We start from the raw sequence: 23,903 nt of genomic DNA, 5'->3' as shown, positions 1-23,903 counted from the left end.
TGAAGCTAAACCAAAGCACCACCAAGGGGCAGGAGCTGGGCTGCACAGTAAGGAAGGGCCGATGGAAAAGGACACTCCAGGTAAGAGAGCTGAGGACTTGGGTGGGACAGGTGGTGGCTTGCAAGAGAGCTTTTAGCCATGTTGGGAGGCTGGAGTGTTGGTTCTTCAGAGGGGTGATGTGGCTGGATTTCTGCCAGCCTGTTGAGCGCCCCGGGCACGATCTGTGCTGTGGACTTTGTTTTCAGTCGGTGGACTCTGGTAGGCAGTGAGTAACCAGACTGCTTCCTGCTGTGAGACGTGGCAAGTCCTTCCTGAGGTCCCTTATTAATGGTCAAACTGCCACACATGACTGGAGACTTGCTGGCCCTCCCGGGAGAGATGACCTATGCCTTCATACCCAGTTTCTCCCCCGTCCGTTTGTTTACTCCAGTCTCTCCCTTATTCTGTCCCCCGATTCACCCCTCTTTGTCCCTTGGGTGTTCCTGCTAAGACCCCAAGTTTCAGCAAGCAGGCTCCAGTCCTATGGCGTTTCTCACCTTTTTCTTTTTGAGATAGGGTCTTGCTTTGTAGTGGAGGTGGGCCTTGTTGGAATTCTCCAGCCTCAGCCTCTTTCTAAGTGCCTGATTTACAGGCTGTTCAGATCCTGCCAGGCTGATGTTTTCCAACCCCTTAATGGTCCGGGCAATGCAGCTCCATGCCAGTGGGAAAATGAGTAGGATACCAAGTGTCCATTTTTCCGAGAGGAAAGGAGGAAAAGGTAGAAGAAACACACCAGGGGTTTCTCTGTGGCCCAATGGGAAGAGCTCTCTAGGGGGTGACTGTGTTGTGGTGGTGATAATTCACAGCACCTTTATTGAAAGCTCTGTAGGTAAAAGGCCCTGAGGTGTAGCTTTGTTCAAAGGGCATCTGGCTAAAGAAAAAAAAAAAAAAAAAAAAAAAAAAAAACCTCCCTCCCAGTAGAGCTAGGTAGGGCACTTGCCTAGAAAAATAAAGGACAACGCAGCTAAAAGGCCTGCCTGATTTACGAGCCACGGATTTTCAGGAAGGACTGTAGCAACATTATCGAGCACCTCTGGGACAGGTCAAGTACAAGGACACGGGTACTAAGAGCCACAGTTTCCACTATCGTGTGGCCACCCCTCTGCAGTGAGAGGTCACTGTTAAATGGATGCAGCGGGCCAGTATAGAGTTGCTCGCTGAAATGCGTTCCAGAGCAAGGCAAAACCAGAGGCCATGCCTGCAGCTCCGGGGTCCCCAGCTCTTGTCAGTTTTCCTCAGTTTGAGATCCACCAGGCGCTTTGGATTGTGCAGATATAGCACTTCGGGACACCCATTAAAAAGATTCCCGAAGTCCACCCTAGCTGAATCTACAGTTCCATACCTACCTAAACCCTCGGGGCACTTTTGAGGTCGTTAAGTTACACACCATAACCTAGAGTACTGCTTAATAGGGAGATAATGACCTGCTTCAGAGATAGGTCAGGCAACGTGTGCAACCGAGCCTCTTAAACAGTAATATACTTCTCTGCAAATGACAGTAATTAAAACATCCAAATAACAACCAAACAATACAGTCAAAGAACTGGAGAGCGCTCTGGAAAGGTGGCGAACCAGAGTCGACATTCCAGCCTGTGCAGCCAGAGCGACTGTCTCTTTAAGGGTTCCCCACCCCACCCCTTAGGGGCGTGTCAGACGAGGTCGACGGCGCGTGCGCGCGACTCCGCGGGGGCGGTCGCAGCCGCGACGCGACGCCGGCGCTTGTTGCGTGTGCGTCTGGCCCCGCCCAGGCCCCCGGCCCGTCCCTCCTCCCCGCCCCCTCCGCGGGGCCTCCCCCGCCCGCGCTGTGCAGCTGGGCCAGTGACGCTGGCGCCGCGGCGGCCGCGTTCCATCCTCCGAAGCCGACCCCCGCTCGCGTCCTGCTCCTCCCGTAGCGTCCGCCAGCAAAGCGCCAGTCCGGGGCACGCGAGGCGTCGCGGGGACCCGACAGGGAGTGCAAGCAGGCGGGCGGGCGTGCGCGCGCGGCGGCAGTGGCGGCGGCGGAGTGGGTTCGGCGGCGCGGGAACTGCGAGCGCCCCCTTCCCGGAGGTCTCGGCGAGACTCCCCGGTGAGTTGTCACTGGCGCGCGGGGCCGGGCGGCCGGCTTTGTGTCAGCGATGCGCGCGCGGGGTTGTCAGGGAACGGGCGGGCACGCATCCCCCGCCGGGACACGGGCCTCGGCGCGGCCGCCTGCTCCCGCTCTGGCCGCTCCGCTCAGGTTGCTGGGCCCGGCCGCTCTGAGGGCGGCGGCGTGGCCGTGCGGTGCCGGAGGACCCGGGGATCCGCGGCGGGCGGAGGCCCTCGGTGTGGCCGCGCTGGCCCTTCCCGCCCAGCGAAGCCGCGGCCCGGCGCGACGGGACAGGCTCGGCCGAGGCCGGGTTTCCTGAGGAAATGGTGCAGCCGCTCGCGTGTGCGCGTGAGCTCTCCGGAGCCGCTGGCAGCGCCTGGTCGCCTCTTTAGTCGCTGAAACTTTCTTATTATGTGCACTGAAACTCGCCCAAGCCACTTCCTGTTTTGTTGTTGTTTCGAATGCGACTGCATCTAGACTTTCTTTTTGAATCCTTAGTAAAATCACAAAAATTTGTGAGTCCGACGCTCCCCCTCGGTTGTGGTCGTGCAGCCACCGCGGTGGAAAAACTTAACCTGTAACGGAACTGGGAGGGCACCGAGGCCCGGGCAAAGAGGCGTCAAGTTCATTGGGAACTTCACGGCTCGGCGGAGGCCTAATGTTGTCGCCACACACTTCTATGGTGACAAGGCAGTATGCTGCCCTTTGTTGCTTTTGCTGACTGGGGGTTGAAGTGCTCTGTACAGAGAGAGGTTCGGGGACGTTCTCCAGTTCAGTGAAGCCACGGGTGTTGACTCCTCTCTAGATCTGCAGTCTTTCTGCTCTTCACGGTGATCAATTCGTGTTTTGCTGTTAGAATCCCTTGAGTTAAAAAAAAAAAAAAGGTATTCTCTCTCTCTCTCTCTCTCTCTCTCTCTCTCTCTCTCTCTCTCTCTCTCTCTCTCTCTCTCTCTCTCTCTTTTGTGCTCTGGGAATTCTACACCCAGATTGTCACCATCTAGCGGAGGCTAGTAGAGACATGCCCTTGGCATTGACTTCTTAGTTTTAAGCTTTGTACTTTTTCTTTAGGTGCATATTCAAATAGAAACGAGCATTGTCTGAACTGGAGGGTTCTTATACTTCAGTAAAGGAACAGTTTCATAAGGCCGGGATGATATGCAAAACTTCTTAAGGGTTTACTGTGTACCAGGCTTGAGCTAAAAGTTTCCCTTAAAAAATTACATTTATTTAGTGTGCTTGAGTTCAAGTGTGGGAGCTTGTGTACATACACACCATGGTGCTGGTGTGGAGGTCAAAGAACAGCTTGGCATGAGCCAGTTTTCTGCCTCCTAGAGATTGAACTTAGGTGATCAGGTCTGATGGCAAGTGCTTTTAACCACTGAGCTATCACTGGCCCAAGTTTCACTTTTGATCTCACTTAATAACATTTGAGGCAGGGTGGCTATTATTCTTGTTTTTCCAATTGAGATAAAAGCCACACAAGTTAAATAATTTAAGGCCACAAATATAAGTTCTGGAGTCTCTAGATATTTCTCAAAGCACCACTAGTTGAGGCTGTTCCCCAAATTATAAGTGCCTCTAACTCTCCTGGATGCACATTTATGGTCAGTTTGCACAGTGCTGCTTGTTCACCTTTTAAAAATGTTTTCATTCTATTTCGTGTGATACACAGCATATGCCAGTTGCCTGATACTAGAGATACTGTGATGAGTAAAACCGAAACCAGACAGGTCTTCATGGAGCTCTGATTTTTGTCCTCCTTAGGCCCCGCTTTTTGTTTTGTTTCTTTGAGACAAGTTTTCTTTGTGTAACAGTCCTGGCACCCACTCTGTAGACAAGGCTGGTCTTGAACTCAGAGATCCATAGGCCTCTGCCTCCCAAGCGCTGGGATTAAAGATGTGCACCACCATGCCTTGGTTGGTTCTCAGTTTTTTAAATTCAGTTTATTTTGGTTTATTGTGGTAATTTTCATTACTGTTTGCTGCTTTTTAGAAACTTGTACCCATTAAGTTAAAGAGAGTACAGTTATTAGTTTGAAACCTGTAGGTGGGATTCCTGTCTACAGAGGGACTTTGGATATTGTGGTAGGAATGATATATGAGTCAGATCCTCACCTATTGCTGTAGAGAAGTCTCAGGGTGTGCAGTCCTGAGAGCAAACCCACCAGATGGCAGTTTGATTTGCTGTGCCCAGCTTCCCCAAATGTAGCACTCAGGCTCATGGGGAGAAGAGGAAGACAGGTAAAAAGAGGTGCTGCAGCCTGGCAGGTGGCAAGACCTCAGCACTGTGGTTTCCTGGCTGGTCTCCATGGTGCGGTGATTGATCTGGAGCTCTTATGTAATGATGCATCTTTCTGACAGGGGATTTCCTCCTCTGCTGTTGCTGGGGCAGCAGTTCCTGCTCTACTACTTCCTCCACACACATACATACATGTAATGTAGTAATTCACTTGGCTTCTAAAAGTAAGACTTTTTAATAAGCTTATTATTATTATTTTGCTCACATTATGCTTGTCCATTTCTCTGTTTAAAACTTGCCTTTGGTGTGCTTATCTGTAATCTCAGCACTGGGGAGGCCTGAGGTAGGAGGGTCATGAGTTCCAGCTAGCCTGGATACACACATAGTGATATCTTGTATCAAAATCAGATGACAGAAACAGACAAAAGCCCCCACCAATATCCTTGCTCTCATTTCATTCTTGTGCTTTTTCTGTATCTTTAGCTCTTTTGATATTCTTCACTGCTCATATCCTCTGTAGGCTTAGAGAAATAATAGTGTCTTAAAGATTCAATTATGGGGCTGTAGAGAGGGCTTAGTGATTAAGAGTGCATGCTGGTCTTGCAGAGGGCTGGAGTTTAATTCCTAGCACCCAACCAGCTCACAGTCATAACTCCAGCTTAGGGGGTTTGGTGCCCTTTTCTGGCCCCTGAAAGCACACAGACACCTACACATAAACAATAAAATTTTAAAACTTTTGTTAAAACTAGTCATGGTGGTGAATGCCTTTAATCCAACACTGGGGAGGCAAAGGCAGAGTTTGAGGCCAGTCTGATCTATATAGTGAGTTCTAGGACAGCCAGTGTTACAATGTGAGATCTTGTCTTAAAAAAAAAAGAAGAAGAAGAAGAAAGTTAAAAATCCAGTGAGGAGTATGATTTTCCTCAGTCCAGTACCAAACAGGTGATCTGGGAGAATAAAGCAGAACCATTTGCTGGGCATTTGAAGGAAAGCCAGAGAACAAATGGTGCTTGTGTTTTCCCTTTGTTTCCCTGTTTACCAAGTGACAACTCATGAGAGGCAGTGACAGGTCCTAATAGCCCTCTTTGCTTGGTCACCCATCTTCCATACATTAAAGATCTTACCGAGCTGTTACATAGAGAAACCTTGTCTCGAAATCTCCCCGGCCAAAAAAAAATTATTTCTTGCTGGGCAGCGGTGGTTAATGACTTTAATTCCAGCACTTGGGAGGCAAAGGCAAACAGATCTTTGCCAGTTTGAGGCCAGCCTGATGTACGGAGTGAGTTCCAGGACAGTCAGGGCTACACAGAGAAGCCCTGTCTCAAAAAACAAACAAACAAAAACAAAACAAAACAAAAAACCCCACCACCATCACAACAAAAAAGAATTGCTGTGTTGCAGGCTTGAACGTGAAGATTATGACATTTGGGTTAAGGGCAAACATTGAAACAATATGTAACAAGAGAATCTTTGGTTTCTCTGAAAATTGTTTCTATGCAGAGATCAGATCACTCTCTATCTCAATTCATTTCCTGTTATTGTAACAAAGTACCTGACATGTGGTAATTTGTAAAGAAGAGAAGCTTATTTGACTCACGGTTCTGGAAACCAGGAAGTTGGAGAGCTTGGCACCAGCGTCCTGCATCATAACACAGCACAGGGAATCACATGGCAAAATAAGCAGACTTGGTAACTTGAGTCTCTTCCTCTTGTAAAGTCAGCATGGGTGCACCACACTCCAGACCTCACTAATCCTAGTTATTTGCTAATATATCCATTCCCCTTTTCGTCCCAAACAGAATTAATATATAACTTTGAGGGTTTCTAGTACCTGAACTTTTAGGGATGAAGAGGAGGGAGGATCTTGAATTCAAGGTTAGCTTGAGTTGTTTAGTGAAAACCTGTTTCCAAACAAACAAACCAAAACACAACACCCACATATATAATAATGAGCCTTCACCTGGTCAGATGGTTTTTAGAAAATTCATGTTCATAAAGTATATGGCCACACTGTAGGACACTTAACTTAAACAGTGAAAAGGACTGATGTGGGAGGACTGTTGGCTCGCTGGGAGGAGGAATGCACCTGAGAGTTGGGGCTGCAAGCTTTGTAATGTGTATTGAAGTCGTTGATCTTGAGACCCAGGAAGCAGTCAGGCAAACCTTGGGGTGACTGGCTTTGGGCATGAAGATCTATTTACTATATATATCATGACTGAGATTCAAGTAAGTAGATGTTTTCCTTTGGTTGATGTGTGATCATGAGTAAAAATCTTTTAGGTGAGTTCGTCAGGCACCTGCTGTTTTCTGTCTTTATCCTCATATCTGTGCCTGTCTGTTGTGCACCCCTTCATCTTTTTTTGGGCTGGAAACCAGCAAAGTTTCTTCATTTGCTCTTTTGTATTCTGGTTCTCGGTTGTATGTAGAGATAACCAGGTACCTGGTAGATCTTGAAGTGGTACTGAGCTGGGTCACTGCTGCTTCGATCCTGAGGCGGAGGGACAGTTGAGTCTCTGAAGGTACTAGGTATAAGAGTACAAGGTTTCGTACAGCAGCTGTAGTGAGAACTGAGCAGGGCTTCAGGCTCTGGGGCTGTCTGTGATGTGTCTCCCTCCTGGAGACATCTGAAGGCTGCATGCCAAGCATTCATGCTGTACTCCCGAAACAGGATATTAACGAAGCATTCTCTCAAACAGAAACAGATGTAGTTGCCTGTTACTGTGGTCAGTGCTGAGAGAGCTCTAAAATTACCTGGTAGCTGTGTGCCCTGATGCACCCCCTCAAGAGTACCAGTTTAAGTGTTCTGGTTTTGTTTTTCTGCAGTGCTCCATTACTTGGCTTATGAAGCTAGCCTGGGATTCCTCATGACAGCAGCAGACTCAGTGCCTTTTCAAACTGCAGAGGTGGTGACTAGCAGTTCTTTATTACCCAGAGCAGGATCTTTTATGTTGAAAAGTTAAATGGCTCGGGATTCTTTTCTCCTGTAGTTTGAGATTAGGAGCAGAACCTCAAGAGAAGAGATTTGAATAAGGACTCTTCCAGACTCCCCTTTCTTACTAACCTTTCTCAAGGAGGACATGTATCTAATCTGCCCAGACCCAGTTTACCACCAGCTGTGACTCCTCTGCACCCACAGGAGGTTAGGATCAGAGTGGAGTTGACTTTATGTAGACTGTCCTTGCTGAAGTTCTCTTTGGCTGGACTAGACTTTGGCCTTTGACTAGGCTGTGAATGCATGAATGTTAGTCCAGTTCTTCTTCCTTTGGGCCGCTCTCAGTAGATCTCTGTAAATGAAGTAGGTGGAAGTCTGAAAAGAGAACCGAGAAGCTGGGTTGACTATTTTGCATCTTAAATTATAATTTTCTTTCCACACTGTTTGAGGGGAGGTTGACGGGAAATTTTCCCTTTAATTTCCATTAAAATGGGAAGAGATTTCAGAAAGATTGAAATATACAGGGCAAAAAAAAAAAAAAAAAAGGTCATTGTGCAACCTAATGCGTCATTTCTGTGTATTCTTTTTCTAACATCTCTTGTGGTAATATCCCTAAACATCCAGGTTTGAATTGTGTTTTTTCTCAGTGTTATTCTATAACCACTTTTCTTTGACTCACCCTTAATAGTTCAAATGGCTTTGTGGTTTTATATATATATGTATATATGTATGTATGTTTAGTTTCTAAGTTTGCTAAAGGAGATTTTTGGCATTTAGCATATTATTTGTCATGTGCCTTTTTTTTTTTTTTGTTTGTTTGTTTGTTTGTTGGAGACAGGGTTTCTCTGCATTTAACAGCCCTGGCTATCCTGGAACTTACTTTGTAGAACAGACTGGCCTTGAATTTACAGATCCACCTGCCTCTGACTCCTGAGTGCTGGCATTAGAGGTGTGCTCCACCACCTCCTGGCTCATGTGCCTTTTTAAAGAATTGACTTTGTTGGCTAATGACTTATATATCATAAAAATTCACCCATTTAACGTGTGGCTTCCTTCACATAACATATTTTTGAGATTTGTGTTATAGTGTTATTCTGTTTATTACTGAGTAATATATCTTTGTATAGATGTACAGCTTTTTAAGATTATTTAATTTAATTTATTTATTTATTTTGAGTTTTTTGAGAAAGGGTTTCTCTGTGCAACAGCTCTGGCTATCCTGGAACTCACTTTTTAGACCAGGCTGGCCTCGAACTCAGAGATTCACCTACCTTTGCCTCCTGAGTGCTGGGATTAAAGGTGTGAGCCACCACTGCCCAGCTAAAATTTTTTTGTTTTTGTTTTTTGAGTATGTAGCTCTGGCTGTCCTGGAAATCAGTATGTAGGCCAAGCTGGCCTCGAATTCATAGAGGTCTACCTGCCTCTTTTTCCTGACCGCTGGGGTTAAAGGTGTGTACCACCACCACCCAGTCTATACCACTTCTTTATGCATCAGTTCATAGACATTTCCATATACAACGCAACTGTTTTTAGTATATTTTCAGAGTTGTATAAGATGACACCAATCTAATTTTAGACTATTCTCATCAACTCTAAGTGAAATCCTTTACCAGTTATCTTTCTGCAAAGGTTTCCAGTAGTTTACTTTCTTTTTCTTTTTTCTTTTCTTTTCTTTTCCTTTCTTTCTTTCTTTTATTTATTTTTTTTTGTTTTTGTTTTTCGAGATAGGGTTTCTCTGTAGCTTTGGAGCCTATCCTGGAACTAGCTCTTGTAGAGCAGGCTGTCCTCAAATTCACAGAGATCTGCCTGTCTCTGCCTTCTAAGTGCTAGAATTAAAGACGTGCGCCACCACCACCCAGCACCACTGGTCTACTTTCTATGTATGTTCATCTACTTGGACATTTCATATTATTGTAATTTTGATATGTAGTCTTTAGCAACTGATTTCTTCCATTCCAGTTACTTTTTAAAAAATGCATATATTTTGCCTTTATACCATGTTCATGCAATACCCTTGGATGCCAGAAGATGGTGTTAGATCTCCTGGGACTGGAGTTACAGACAGTTGTGGGCCACTATGTGGGTACTGGGAATTGAACCTGAGTCTTCTGGAAGAGCAGAGGTGTTCTTAACTGCTGAGCCATTTCTGCAGCCCCACTCACTATTCTTAAGGTTTATTGGTGGTGTAGCATTTATCTGCAGTTCAGTCCCAGTTTATTGCCAGGTAATATTTCTTTGTAGAGAAGATATACCACACCTTACTTTTGTATCAGCTGATGGATATTTGCATTTTTTCCACTTTTGTTTTTGAATAATGTTGCCGTCTGTTGTCTTGTATATATCAATAATGTAGTCATCCATTCTAAACTGGCTTTGAATTTGAGATCTTTCTGCTTCAGCCTTCCAAGTGCTAGAATTACAGGCATGTGCCACCACAGACAGCTAAGAATATCCTTATATAAATTTTTATGTAGACATGTGTTTTTATATCTTGGGGCTATATTTTAAAGCTGCATCCATATATCTGGTTTTAGGTTAACCTACTTGATGGTGCAGTTTGAGGGAAAACAATGTTAGAACAAAATCTCTTCATCTTGTTGAGATTGCCCTATGGTACAGAACCTAATGATGAGAGTTGACAGAGTAGTATCTAAATTTAGTGAGCATATACTGCTTCATTTAAAAAAAAAAAAACTAGAATATTTTCAGTGCGAAGCCTCAGTTCTAAAGTGCCATTTCAGAGAGACCTTTATCCAGCAAGCCATAGTACTTTCATTATTAAATGTGATCTGTAATTCTCAGAAGTTTTTCCTTTTTTGGTAAAACTTGTGCTGGGGTTCCATGTACCTTCTGGGGAGTCAACCAGTGAGACAGGGAAGATCTAAGTGCAGTGCATATGTAGATCTGAGAAACAGTGCTCTTTAGAGCAGCTTTCACAGCCCTCATACAGGTGGACTTTGGCTACAGCTGAGTTTAAAAAAAAAAGATCAGGCTAGACACCAGCAAGAGCAGATGGTGCTGCTGAGAGTATCATTTCCCCTGTGGGAGCTAGCACTGAGCATTTACATCAAGCCAGCCATTTTACTGGGAAAAAGGCTTGTCTCCTTTTGCCCTTGTCCTAATTGGAACTAGCCTTCATAATAAGCAGCAGGTTTTGCTTTTCTGGCCTCTAGATCATAACTAAAAGCCCTTGAAACTTACGCAGTTTTACCTAGTTCTTTATCAGAGTGTCAAGACAGTTTCTTTCTAGAGAAGCATAGGGCAGGGCATATGCTCTCCAAGACAGACAAAAATGGGGAACTTTAGTTAGCCTTCTCGTATCTGGAACCAAGCCAAAGATTAATTCTTCTGGAAAGTTCTTCAGGTGTGTGTATATAAATATTCATGAATGCAGCTATAACTTAACTGGCAGAGTTCATTGTCGAAAATGTTGGGATTTGGAGTAGTCCCTGCTATTAATACAAATTCTATTCCCAAGTCTTAGAGTTTCAAGAGACCCAGTGAGGAGTCAAATTATGTTTAATTTTATTTACTTATTTTTATTTCTTGAGAAAAGTTCTATTTAGCCCTAACTATCTGGAACTCACTATGTGAGTCAAACTGGTCTCCAGTTCACAGAGATCCACCTGTCTCTGCCTTCACAATGCTAGGATTAAAGGTGTGTGACACCATACTGTCATAAAATTTTTGACTATAGGTAGGTTTCTGGGTTCTATTAGGTTCTTGTGCAACAAACCAAGTATATGAGGAGAAACTGTAGGCTCATTAAAATTGGAAGAAGTGAACTTTGAAGTCTAAGATCCTCTTTCCTTCTTAGAAGAAAACGGAGAAATGGAGGCTCAGTGCTTACTTTGAAAGGATCAGTGGAGAAGGAAGCCAGGCTCCTACCTCAGTATGATCACCTTTGTCGTCTTGTTCTCTGGGCCTATCTTTAGAAAGTGTATTGGGTCCCCAGCCAAGTTTGTGATTCATATTGTTTTGTTTTGCTCTGAATAAACTCATGTTCTTCTATGGTGTGTTGTTTTTTGAGACAGGATATGTCACCAAGTCTGGTCTGGAACTGGCAAGTAGCTGAAGATGACCTTGAACTGTGATCCTCTTGCCTGTGCAGGTCGATTGATGGATTATAGGCTTCTATCCTGATTTATTTAGTACTAGGGATAAAATCCAGGGCTTCAAGAATGCTGGCAAACATTCTATCCTCTGAGCTACTCTAGTCTCTGCAGTGCTAGTTTTGAGTCTAATAGTGAGCAGCACTGTGTCTTTATGATGTTTGAAGGCGTACTTTTAAAAAGGGGACCATTTTTATTTTTGAGAGAGAAAGAAGAGGAGAGAGGGAGAGGAAGAGGGAGAGAGAGAGTGTTTGTGTAGGTATACTAGAGAGAGAGAGAGAGAGAGAGAGAGAGAGAGAGAGAGAGAGATTGTGTAGGTATACTTGAGTGTGTATACTCAGAAACCAGGAAGGGGTGTTGGATTCTCTGGCCCTGGGATACAAGTGGTTGTGAATCACCCAACGTGGTTGCTGGGAGTCAATCTCTGGTGCTCCGGAGGCAGTACATGTTCTTAACTGCTGAGCCATCTTTCCAGCCCAAGGGAATGATTTCTTAATATGGGTACAGTTGCATGATAGCTAGGCTTCTTAACTAATATTTTTTCTTCTGTGTTGTGCTTTTTTGTGATTCAGAAATGGTACTCTACCTCAGGCAGTGGGTTGTGTCCTCTGTTGTTTTTGTTCTCCTTAAGTCTTCCAGGTGAGACAGTGACAGGTGCTGTTAGCATCCTAGAATGGTAGGATTGCTTGAGGTTGGAAGACAGCAGTCACCTGGAAGAATCCTACACCCCACCTCCTTACTTATTACCTTTCTCCCTCCCCACTCTGTTTTCTTCCTTCCATTAGTGACAGAACCCCTTCATAGCTGTGGGTTTGACTTCCTGGCGTTTATTATGTGTGGAATCAGCCACCTACTTAAAAGACACTGTGAACACATGTGTGTAACAGTATGTCTCTAGTCAACTAGGAAAGAAACAGTTCATATATTCTCTTTATCCATTCCCGAAAGCTAGTGAACAGAGTTTTATATTTGGTGCTATTGTTTTGTTTTGGTTGGTGTTCTCAGAGCATTTCTAAACCATTAGTGAATTAGGTATGCTGACTGTGCACACCGCTATTATTAGTCTTTGATTATTTCTCATCCACCTGTAGGTAGAAGCTCTGCTCTAGGCAGGTCATCTTCTTCCTTGTTTAATCCTATGGGGATTTTACTTGTTGCATAACAGGGTAGCAAGAAAACAGACACTGAGTTTCTTAAGAGTTGATTGGGCCACTTTTTTTTCCCTGTTTATGTGTATTCTCAAGTTATAATAATTTATGAGCAAATAATCAGTTTGGGTTTTGGACTGGTGAGAGGCAGGTAGGTAGTTGCTGCAAAAACCAAAAGGAAGCAAATTTATTTATTCAGCATTCATATCGGCTAGGTACCATATGCACATTTTGTTTTTTGAGACAGGGTCACTCTATACAGTCCTACGGTTTGCTATGTAGATCAGGCTGGTCTCAAACTCATAGAGATCCTTCTGCCTCTGCCCCCAGATTAAAGACATGTGCATACCACCATGCCCAGCCCATATATATCGTTCTAAAAGAGAGTAAAATAGTCACAGTACTTGCCTGCATGGAGGTACCAGTCTAGAAAATACCCAGGAGTTAACTTGGAGAACTCTGTTGTATACCGTAGCCTTACTGTTCTGGCTTTGTTAGTGTTTTCTGTTTATTGGGCTTTCAGTGACCCTGGAAGGGAGGATGGGTCTGGGGAAGAATCTTTGAGGAGTTCCTTAATCTCACTAGCAGTGAACTACTTGCTAGATCTAGGAACTTGATCTAGTTGGTGTAAGGCTTTTTTGCTGCTTAGCTTTACTTAATCAAATTTTAATCTGAGGGTGTTTTGGAACTCTGGAGTGTGTGTTGTGTATGTGTGTGTTTGGGGTCAAGTAGTAGCCTGAACTGCCTGACCTCCAAGAAGAAATGACTGACCACACAGATAAAAATATACAGAGGTTTAGGACTATTGGAAACCTATGTAATTTAACTGTTTATAAAGCCACAGTTAAATAATGTTAGGAAAAGATCTTACCAAATTAATAATTCTATCAGGACATGGCCCACCATATCTATAACTCAGTCTACTCAGACTGTGGCGGGGGGTCTCAAGTTTCAGGTCATCAGCCATATGGTAAAACTCCATTTCAAAAAAAAAAAAAAAGAATTGTGTACCATGTGTGTGCCTGTTGTCTGAGGAGGCCAGGATCCCTTGGTACTGGTGTTTCCAGATATGACTGCTGGGAATCAAACCTGGGTCCCTTGGAAATGAAATCAATGCTCTTAACCAACAAGTAATCTCTCCAATCCCTGGCCTTGAACTCTTGAACTTCTTGTCTCTGCCTTCCAAGTGCTAGGGGTTATAAATAGGTACTTTCATGCTTGGTTTATGTGGTACTGGGAATTGAACCCAGGCCTTTGTGCATGCTATGTGTGTCTTCTACCAATGCAGCTACATCCCAAGCCTTGTACTGCCCCTTATTTTCTATTGAAAGAAAAAAAAAAACAGTAAGAATGTGGGAGAAGGGAATAGATAGGATAGTGGTCTGTATTCCATAGGTACTTTTTTCCCTCTTTAATCCCCCCCCCAAGTCTTTATATTTTTCTTTATTTATTTGATTTCGGGGACAGGGTATCACTATAAGATAAGGGTCTAGAGAGATGGCTTATCAGTTAAGAGTACTGGCTGCTTTAGAGAACCTGGGTTATAAATTCCCAACACTTGCATGGTGACTCACAGGGTTCTGGCTGAGTGGTGGTGGCACATATCTTTCATCCCAACACTTAGGAAGCAGAGGCAGGTGGATTTCTGTGAGCTTGAGGCCAGCTTGGTCTACAGAGCAAGCAAGTTCCAGGACTGACTCCATAGCTACTGGGAAGCACTGTCTCAAAAACAACATCAACAAAAAATAAAACCCTCTTCTGACCTGTCGGCATCAGGCACATATATGGCACACAGACATACATACAAGCAAAACACTTCTACACATAAAAATAATCAGATTTTTTTAAAAACACTTCAGGATTCTTTAAGTGTTAGGATTGAAAGCAAAAAAGATGTGTCTGCTAATTTGAGAGTGCAGGGTTTGTTTCTATAGTCCTGTTTGCTTTTGTAAAAAAAAACAAAACAAAACCTTGGTAGGTATCAGTCATGCCCTAAAACCAATTTACACATTTGTTTTGCAACTTAGAGAAATAAATATATTTAGCACTGAGTGTAAATTCAGTTATAGATAAGGAAATAGGACAGGATGATTTGGCTCTTTTTTCTTTAGAAATAAATAATTTTGTTGGTGCTTGTCATTTGTTCCGTGTATGCTTCACCAAAAGTACATCCTTACTTTTAGGAATATAGGTAGAGAGTGGTAACATGAACAGATGTCAGAGCCATTGGTGACACCTTTAATAGGGAAGGTATAGATATGGTAGTGCTAAAGTAAAGAATTTTCAAGTAACACATCTAAACTCATGTGTTAATTGTACAAGAATTTGAGTGCCCTCTCTCATATTCTTTGCAGCACGGTTTAACACTTGATACTTTATCTGAGTCGTTCTCCAGTGTTTTAGTTAGTCTTTTCTTACAAATTTAAAACCCTTTAAATGTGTTTTAAATTTTCTCTGTTTACTCTATGGGATAGACGTCTGTATTAATAGCAGCCAAAATGCAAAAATTTTCTGCATTTTAAGCTATTCTTACACAAGGCATTTCATATAAAACATATAGAACTCCCTACACAACTTTGGGAGTTCTTCATCTGTGGATTCAGCTAACCTTACATTGACAGTTTGGGGGAGAAAAATGTGTCTGTATTGGGCAACATGTAGACTTTTTTTTTTCTTGTTATTCTCTAAACCATATAGCATGACAATTATTTATACAGCATAGGTCTTACAAGTAATCTAGAGAGGATTTAATGTATATGGGAGGATATCTGTAAGCAACTGCTATGCTATTTTTAAATAAGGTACTTGTGTCAGATTTTAGTATCCACAGGGGTTTTGAACCAGTAAACCTTGTGCCAAGGGACAACTGTTCTTGAATTTTAGTCCTGTTATACAAATGGGAAAAGCAAAACCTTTGACAGTGAGTTGGGATTTAAAAGAAAAATTATTTCTTTTAACACATGTGGGTGTTTTGCCTGTATGTGTGTATATGCATCACTTGTGTGCTTTGGGTCCTCAGAGTCCTGAAGAGGGCAACAGGTCCCCTAGAACTGGAGGACATTACAAATGGTTGTGAGCTGCCATGTGGTTCCTGGGAACGGAACCCAGGTCCTCTGTAAGAGCAGCAAGTGCACATAACCACTGACCATCTCCATCTTCCCTCCCCTGAAGGAGCTACTACTATGCTTATATAATTGAGATGCTGACTCAGCCTTAGATCCAACTGTAGCTCATGCTGGGAAATGGAAACTTCCAGGGATTTCAGACCCATAAAACTGACTTGCTGAGTATGTTATGGCGGTAGCTCGTTTTCTGTTCCCTTAGCTCAGCACAGGAGTCCCAAAGCCAGTATACTGTTTTTGTGTATTGATGGGGTCAAAATTCAAATGCGGGACTTGGGGAGATGGCAAGTGAAGAGCCAGTACTGCTATTGAAGAGGACCCAGCATCCATGCTGGAATAGTCACAATTGCCTGTAACTCCAGCTTTTTGGGGGTCCAGTGCCAATGGCCTGTGCAGGCACTGGCACTCAGACATGTTCAGACACATGCATGAAAAATGATAAAAATAAATCTGAAAAATGTGAATGTTTATAATCTGGAAAGGCTGCCTTAATATCCTAAGGAAAAATGTTCCCATATAATACAAAAGAGGAGGAAAGTCCCCAGGGATAGAAATACTATCTCACAATCTATGTGGTTGAGGGTCAGATAGAAGTAAAACAAAGCAGAAATTCTGAGTTCATAAGGTTCCAAACACTGTGCCCTGGAGATTTTGAGAGGCTCCACAAACTCACCCCAAATTAGGTATTGTTGGAATCTTGGTTCTAACACTCCCTTTGTAGTCTTCTGATGGACTCTTAGGCTGGTGGTGTTTCTAGGCTTATGAGGGCTTCTGAAGACACTTTCTTTCTTTTGATATTGCCAAGAGGAGTCTCTGACTCCAAACCATTGTCCTTGTGTTGTTTGCAGAGGTTGGAGATGAGACTGTGAGCAGCAAGGACATTCTAGCTGTGGCTGCCTAGAACAGAAATAATATGAAGGAGTGCCAGCATTCTTATACCAGAGATGTACTTGGGCAGCCTGCCTGCTTTTTCATTTAGTTGGGAAAGTGGAGGCGTAAAATTGGCTATGGGCCAAGTGCAGTTTCCCTGTTCCTTTGTCCTTTGTAAATGACAGTTGTTTTCAAAAGGGAGTACTTAGTAGGAGGCAGCAGAGAAGGCTTAGAGTAACCTTGTTCAGTCTCCGCTCTTTCTACTTCCCAGTTGTATGACCTTGAGCAAACTGAACTTTAACCTTCAGTCTTTAAAATTTGTTTTAGATGAGGTCTCACTATGTAGTCCAGGCTAGTCTCAAACTCTTGACAATCTTCCTGCCTTAGCCTTCTTAATGCTGAGATTATAGGCATTTATCACTATGCCCTACTGATCTTTCAGTTTCGTAGTTTGTAAAATGAAACTGATGGTCACACCATCTCTAGAAAGGTAGCTTATTAACATATTAATGATTACTTAGGGAGGGAATTTAGGTCATAAAGAGAAACTATAACTTTATCTTCCTTAATTTTCTTTTCTTTCTTTTTTGGAGGTAGGTCTCCCTATGAGTAACTCTGGATGTCCTAGAACTTGCCATGTCAATGAGGCTGCCCTCAAACTCACAGAGTTTGACTAAACTATAACTTCTTAAACTACTTTTCTATATTACTTGATTTTTATAGTAGTGGTATGTTTAACTTGAATAACTTATTAAAACTGTATTTAATACAATTCATATGAAGATCAAATGGCCATAGTTAAAACAGAAGGCACAGTCCTTCAAATAGCAGTTTGAGGAAGAAATAATAAAACAGATGACCCTTGCTTTCATACTATTTTTTTTTATCTGAGTACATGACTGTGAATAAATCTTTTTGCTGAGTCTCAGCTTCTTCATCTGAAAATGGGGGCTAATAATTGCTGTGGGTTTTGAGGATTATATGAAGTGAGAACTGAAGTGCCTGGCACATGGGAAGTATTCAGCTAACGTTGGGGTCAGCTCTTATTCTCATGACTATGACTTGAAGTGAGGTGGGAATTACACTTTAAAGTTACTGAAGGGTGATTAAGTGACTTTGTCTCCCTCCTTCACATTCTCTCTGCTTCCCTATTTCTTTCCCTTCTTTTCTTTTTAGATAGGATCTTGCTCTAAAACCACCACACCTGGTTTCATGATTAGGAGGTCTTTCTTAAGGCCGAATGTTGGGTTACAGCAGAAATAGCACTGATGCCTATGTGGAACAGGTCTGGAAGTACCTGTTGTATTAGCATAAGATTGCAGCAAGCTGGAGGTCTTGGAGGTGTCCATGCTGTACTGCCAGGACTGTGGACAGTGCCATGGTAGCGCACACTGGTCTGCCCCCCAGGGGTTAATAGGGCTCTAGTTTGGTGGGGCTGAGGCCGGTTTTGGACCACATCTTTCCCCCCACTTTCTGTGTCAGAGATGGGCCACATCCTGAGTTACTAAAGGGTGGAACTTGTTTCCCTTTTCCCCTTTCCACATCTATCTTGTTTTGGTACATGGCAGATTGTGGTTCAAGTTTCTGAATTTTTAGATCCAGAACATTCTAGTCTATCCACTGTGGAGCAGTCCTTGCTTGCTGCTGACCACGCTGACAACCACAGTACTGGAGCTATGTTTACATTCTCCTTTTTCCCTTGTCACAAAGCCTGCACAAGACTGGTTGAGCTGCCTCAGGGGAAGATCTCCCTCTCAATCCACTTTTGTGCTCCTATGATTATCTGCTTATTGTTGATGGCTGAAAAGTTTAAGGAGTTACCCCTGAGATACCAACTTTTTCATATTAAGACCATCCAGGTGCCTGTACATCTTTAGGCAGGTCTATTCTCAATCCTTTTAGCAGGAGTCTTAGGAGGATCTTAAAGGAAGAGAACCTCTTACTGGTAACTCATTTCAAAATAAGGGTCATTAGTGGAGAAGCACCCTCTTACCTCTGTGTTGAGAGTCCATTTTAAGCACAGAGTGCTCAGGACTTTTATCTTTTTTCTCTAGTATTGATCTGGTTTTTGAAGGTAGTCTGTTTAAAGTATTGCTGGTGACTAAAAGTTTTGGACAAGGTTCTTATGAAAGAACCAGGTTGTGGATTTATTTCAAGGCTAGCCATGAGTTTTCAAAAGTAGCTTTAGGACACCAGGAAGAGAGACCTGGCACAATGTTTTGGAGCTGTCATCAAGGATACTACCTTTTGGGAATCAAATTATAGGCAGTCCTTGGCCTCTGAAAACTCGTGCTTGGATCTTACCAGAAATTAACCAAATGGGGACCTGTAAATGGTTTAGTGAGCAAAGGTTCTCATTGTCTGAGTTTGATCCTGAACCCACTTAAAGGTGGAAGAAGAGAACTGATTTCCATAGGTTATTCTGATCTCCACATTCATACCCCCTCTTACAAATAAATAAATAAATGGAAATGTTGAAACTTTTTTCTTAAAAAAGAAATTAACCAGATGGTATTTCTAATAAAACTGACTGATGTTCTTGCTACCAGGATAAAATTAACCTATAAATGTGGGATTGTGGGTGCTCTTGCTTTAGGAGTTTTGGTCACACATGGCAGGTCTGTTCTTACCATATACTTAATGACTCTTCATTTCCTTCCCTTCTGATTAAGAAGGCAGGTGCAAAGTGACCAGAAGGTTGCTGATAGGACCATGTGTCCACTACAGAGTGAAGTCACTCTTGTAGAATAAGACTTTTGGATGTTCAGGTATGATACCTTGAGTGATTTTTATCTAAGTAGTAGTGTAAAGGAAGAAGGAACATCCTCTTGGAATTATGACAAGGCAGGAATTATTGGGTAGAACTGTGATGGGTGTTTGACCTAAGCAACCTGGTTTCACTATATAGATCAGGACACCAACCTCAGCAACATGAAGTATTATAATTTGCTGTGTTGAAGCTAGAACCAAAGTTGTAGTGATTTCAGAGTCAGTGTTTCTTTAATGGTAGACAAAGTCAGTGGGGATAGGAATATTGAAGTGTGGGATGAGCTGGAGAGTGAGACAAAACAGCTTAAGAAAAGAGGGTAGGACCATGCAAAGGTGTTAGGAGCGGATTGTTTAGATGAAGGGTGTGGGAAGGAAAGCCAACAAAAACAGGATGGAAAAAAAAGTGGAAAAAGAGAAGCGGTATACTTGGGGAATGGGGGCGTGTGCACTGTTTGAGGATAATTCTTTTGTGAGGGGTGCTCTCTGGGGTTTGCTTGGGGCATAGAGGACCAGATAGTCTCTCTGTTTAGGGAGGTGCAGTTGAGCCCCGACAGGAAACCTTTTAGTCCCTGGTATTTATAGACTGGCCTAAGCTCTGTAAAGGGCAACTCCCACTTCAATTAGCAAGCCAGCATTATGTGCCTCTGAAGCATATATGGATCCCCATTTGGCCTGGTGGGAGGGCCTGAACAATGTCCCATTACATTAGCCTGATTCCCTGTTGTTTCAGAGGTCATTTGTGCAGGGGCCATACTGAAATTTCCCTCTAAGTGACCTCTGGCTGCTCCCTTCCCTCTCAGGAATGAATTGGAGTCTGGCCTGAAAATAGTAGCCCTCTTGTCTGTTAGGCTGGGTAAGAATGCCCAGGAATGATGAATTCTGTTTGTTCCCCATCCTCTGGCTACAGGGCTAGGGTTGTTCTGTTCATAGCCTGACCACTGTGTAGTCAGTCTAATTTAACATAGGTTTATTGACTATGTCCTAGTATGGGTGGGTGTGGGAGGGTATTCAGAGATGATGGAGACAGGTCTCTGGCCTAAGGAGGAAGACTGCTGTGTATTCAGTTCCTACCCTTTAGTTAGCTGTTTTTCCTTATTGCAGGAACTGTCCATAAACTTTGAGCCTGATCTAACTTGATGGCTCTTGTGAGGCTTTAATATAGTCACAATGGATTAAAATACATAAAAGCCAAATCTGTATAAACTAAATTAATATAATAAGGTAGGATGATACTAAATGCTAACGTGTGGAATAATGTTTTTGTTTTGTTTTGAGTCAGCATTTTGAAATGTATCCAAAGTAGCTTCAAACTTACAACATAGCCAAGGCTGCTTTTTCACTATTCTTTTGTCTCCCTCTTTTGAATTCTGAGATTACAGGCATGTGCCATCATATTAGTGCAAGCTTTTTTTTTGTATTAGACACTGTTCTTACTGTTTTGTATGTATTAATTGATTTTCTCTGGAACTTTGAAATTGTTTGTAACCATTTTGTACTTATTTTATAGTTAAAAGACTTTTTTCTTAAAAGACTTCCTATATGCAAGGCAAATGCTGTACGCTGTGTTACATCCTAGCTCTGCTTTTGTTTGATTGTTTTTGGCTTTTCGAGATAGGGTTTCTTTGGATAGCCCTGACTGCCCTAGAACTCATTCTGTGGACCAGGCTGGCCTTAAACTCACAGAAATCTGCCTGCCTCAGCTGCCCAAGTGCTGGAATTAAAGGTGTACTCCACCACCTCCTGGATTTTGTTGTTTTGAGTCAGAATCATGTGTCTCGAGATTCTGAGAAACTTTCTATATAGTCAAGGATAACTTTAAACTTCTGGTCCTCCTGCCTCTATCCCCCAATTTTTGGGATTGCAGGTATACATTATCATGCCATTTATATAATGTTGGAGATTGCAACCAGAGTTTTGTGCATGCTAACATGCTTTACCAATAACTACATCCCTAGCCCTCCAGTCCTTTTTTGATGTTTTGAGAAAGGGTCTCACTAAGTAGCCTAGGTTGGCCTTGGTTTGTTCTTATAGCCCACACAGGGCTTTGGAAATTGCCATTTCCCTTCTTTGGGCTCCCAGGTAGCTACTATGACAGGCCTGTGCCCCAGGCCTGACTTTAAAAGGATTTAAAAATCTTGCCTGCACTGGCACACCTTATAAGTAGCAGAACCAGGCTGTCTGAACTCTTGACCACATACTGTAATGATCTTCTGAGCTCACAATTCATGGGTAAACATTTACTATTTCTGGCTAAAGCACAGAGGTACAACTTTCAAGTGAGTGCATCTTTACTCAGTTTACAGATAAGTGCAGAGACCCCAGCTATATACTTTATGTTTAGATTCTTAAAGAACACATCACACCACACTAAAACAACAAAATCCCTCCCTCTTAACCATTTCTGTATATATTTTTATTAAGAATGTCTGAATTGGATCATTGTTATGCAGGGTATCCATCTTTGGCAGTTAATTTCTAGAGAAATGAGGCTCATTGGAAAAGGCAAATGCTGATAGGTACATATCTAAAGAACAGACAGAATTAGTATCTTTGAATTTACGTCACATTCGACTCCATGTGTCAGTGCTGTGGCTTTCGTAATGTATGGTACCTGTGACTGAAAGTGATTGTCCATCTCCTTTGCGGTTCAGGAAATTGCTCATCCAGTCTTGCAGCAGCTTCAGAACCCCCATAGAATACCCGAAAATGTCACCTGAAGTGTGTTTTATAATCACCTGGTCATGATGACATGAACACAGAAAGGGAACTTTTTTTTTTTGTCTGTGCAAACAAGAAGCTTTAGTATAAATAAGAGGTTCAAGAGAACAAGGAACGTCCTGGGATCTTCCATAATTTAAGACCATTCAAAAGCACAGACCTTAGTAGCGTGTGGAGGAGTGGGATTTGGGCTGGGATTGGTGGTCCTTGAGCTGTCCTCTCAACCTAGGGACACTGTGGGGCTGAGTTGTGGGTTGATTCTCTCCAAGTGATGAGTCACATGTTGGGTGAGAAAGGGATGTGGTTAACACTGATGTTTCAGAGGAATGGGTCATTGTACTTGGCAGTGGATAGAGGACAGGGCTGAGGCCACACAGGTCACTAGAAGGGGGACCATTTTGGGGATTTTGGGGACTGAAATATGCCAAGTCATAGGAGGAAATGAAGGGTAGGGAGGGTGGTGATGAGGTAAATATGAACAATATACAACAATATATATGAAAATGCCATAATGAAACCCATTGTATTAAACTCTAGTATAAAACAAAACAGAACAGGAAGGTAAAACTGTAGCACCCTAGTCCTTCAAAAGTCAGGCCTCTCATGGTTGGGGCCCTGACATCCAGTGTTCAAGATTTCCTCTGCTCATCTTCTGAAGTTCCTAGCACCTCAGGAGGTTGCACAGCTGTATGCAGCAGTCTGAACAGTCTTTAAAGCTTCCTGTTTGTCTTTTATGAAGGTGTGTCTTTATCTACAGTTCATCTGTAATGTTTTTTAGAGTTACTTTTTAAATGTATATGTATGTGTGTATGCCACATGTATGTGTGTATCTGAGGAGGCCAGAAGAAGGTGTTGGGAACCCTTGGAACTGGAGTTACACTGTTGTAGGTTATCTGACATCATTGCTGTGAACTGAACTTAGATCCTCTAGAAGAGCAGCAAGTGCTCTTAACGACTGAAACACATTTATACCTCTACCAAGATTGTATGCTTTGGGACCAGAGTGCTTAGTTTGAAATCTCACCCAATATCTTTCTTTATGACCTTAGACTGGTTATTTAACCTCTGCTGCTAGGTTTCCCTGACTAAAACTTGAGATAATAATAGTACCTACCTTTTAAGGTGGTTGTGAGGGCTAGATCATATAGTAAGTGTAAAGTGCTTAGATTCGTGCCCAGCAAATAAGCAGTCAAATGCTAGTTATATTAATAATAATGGTGTCATTATCTTGAGTATCCTAGGATGGAGTTTTGACCACCTCTGTTCTACAGAATGACAAAATGTCCCTCTTCCCACATAGCCAGGACTGTTTGGCATCTCTAGGAGGCCTGATCCTGGGGGAAAAAAATCATGCAGTAACAGGTATTTTCAGGTCATCTCCTAGATTTAGTTTTCTGAGGCCCTGTGTGAAAGAATACAGTGTGACTGTTCTGGCTGTTCTGGGGTGTTTGAATCTGTCACTGGTGGGAGGAAAGTACTTGTTTAGAAAATGTCAGAGAACTCACCAAGTTATAACTAACAACACTTTGTTCTTCCTTCAATCTGCTCTCTTTCCCCCTTATGCTTATTTAATAGAAAAGTACTGGAATGCACTTTTCCTGTTTGAAGACACACATCTGAAATTTGTTCTTCCTGGGTCTTGCAAATCTTTTAGAAATTCCAGATTGAGGGCTAGGGATTTAACTCTGTTGGAAAAGTGCTTGGTTAGCATGCTTGAAGCATTGGGTTCCATTCCCAGTAAGACATAAAGCCTGGCTTGGTTGTGAATGACTTTAATCTCGCAGCACTTGAGAGGCAGAGGCAGGTGGATCTCTTTGAGTTTGAGGCCAGCCTGGTCTACAGAGATAGTTCAGGACAGCCAGTACTACATAGAAGAGACAGTTGCAATAT

The 23,903-nt window shown here is 42.8% G+C and overlaps 1 protein-coding gene across 1 annotated transcript in view; it reads left to right on the top strand.

Annotated features, from left to right (window-relative positions):
- Nucleotides 1-1,863: 1,863 nt before the first annotated feature.
- Nucleotides 1,864-23,903, top strand: part of Susd6 (sushi domain containing 6) — a 94,013-nt gene continuing 71,973 nt past the window's right edge. Inside the window, exon 1 of the mRNA XM_050158473.1 lies at nt 1,864-2,104. The gene's annotated coding sequence lies outside the window, so the exon portion shown is untranslated. The remainder of the gene's footprint in view (nt 2,105-23,903) is intronic.

The sequence above is a fragment of the Alexandromys fortis genome, unplaced genomic scaffold (assembly GCF_014885135.2).
Source record: "Alexandromys fortis isolate MF-2015 unplaced genomic scaffold, M_Fortis_MF-2015_v1.1 scaffold_99, whole genome shotgun sequence".
Lineage (NCBI taxonomy): Eukaryota > Metazoa > Chordata > Mammalia > Rodentia > Cricetidae > Alexandromys > Alexandromys fortis.
This window is presented reverse-complemented; position numbering and strand designations above follow the sequence as displayed.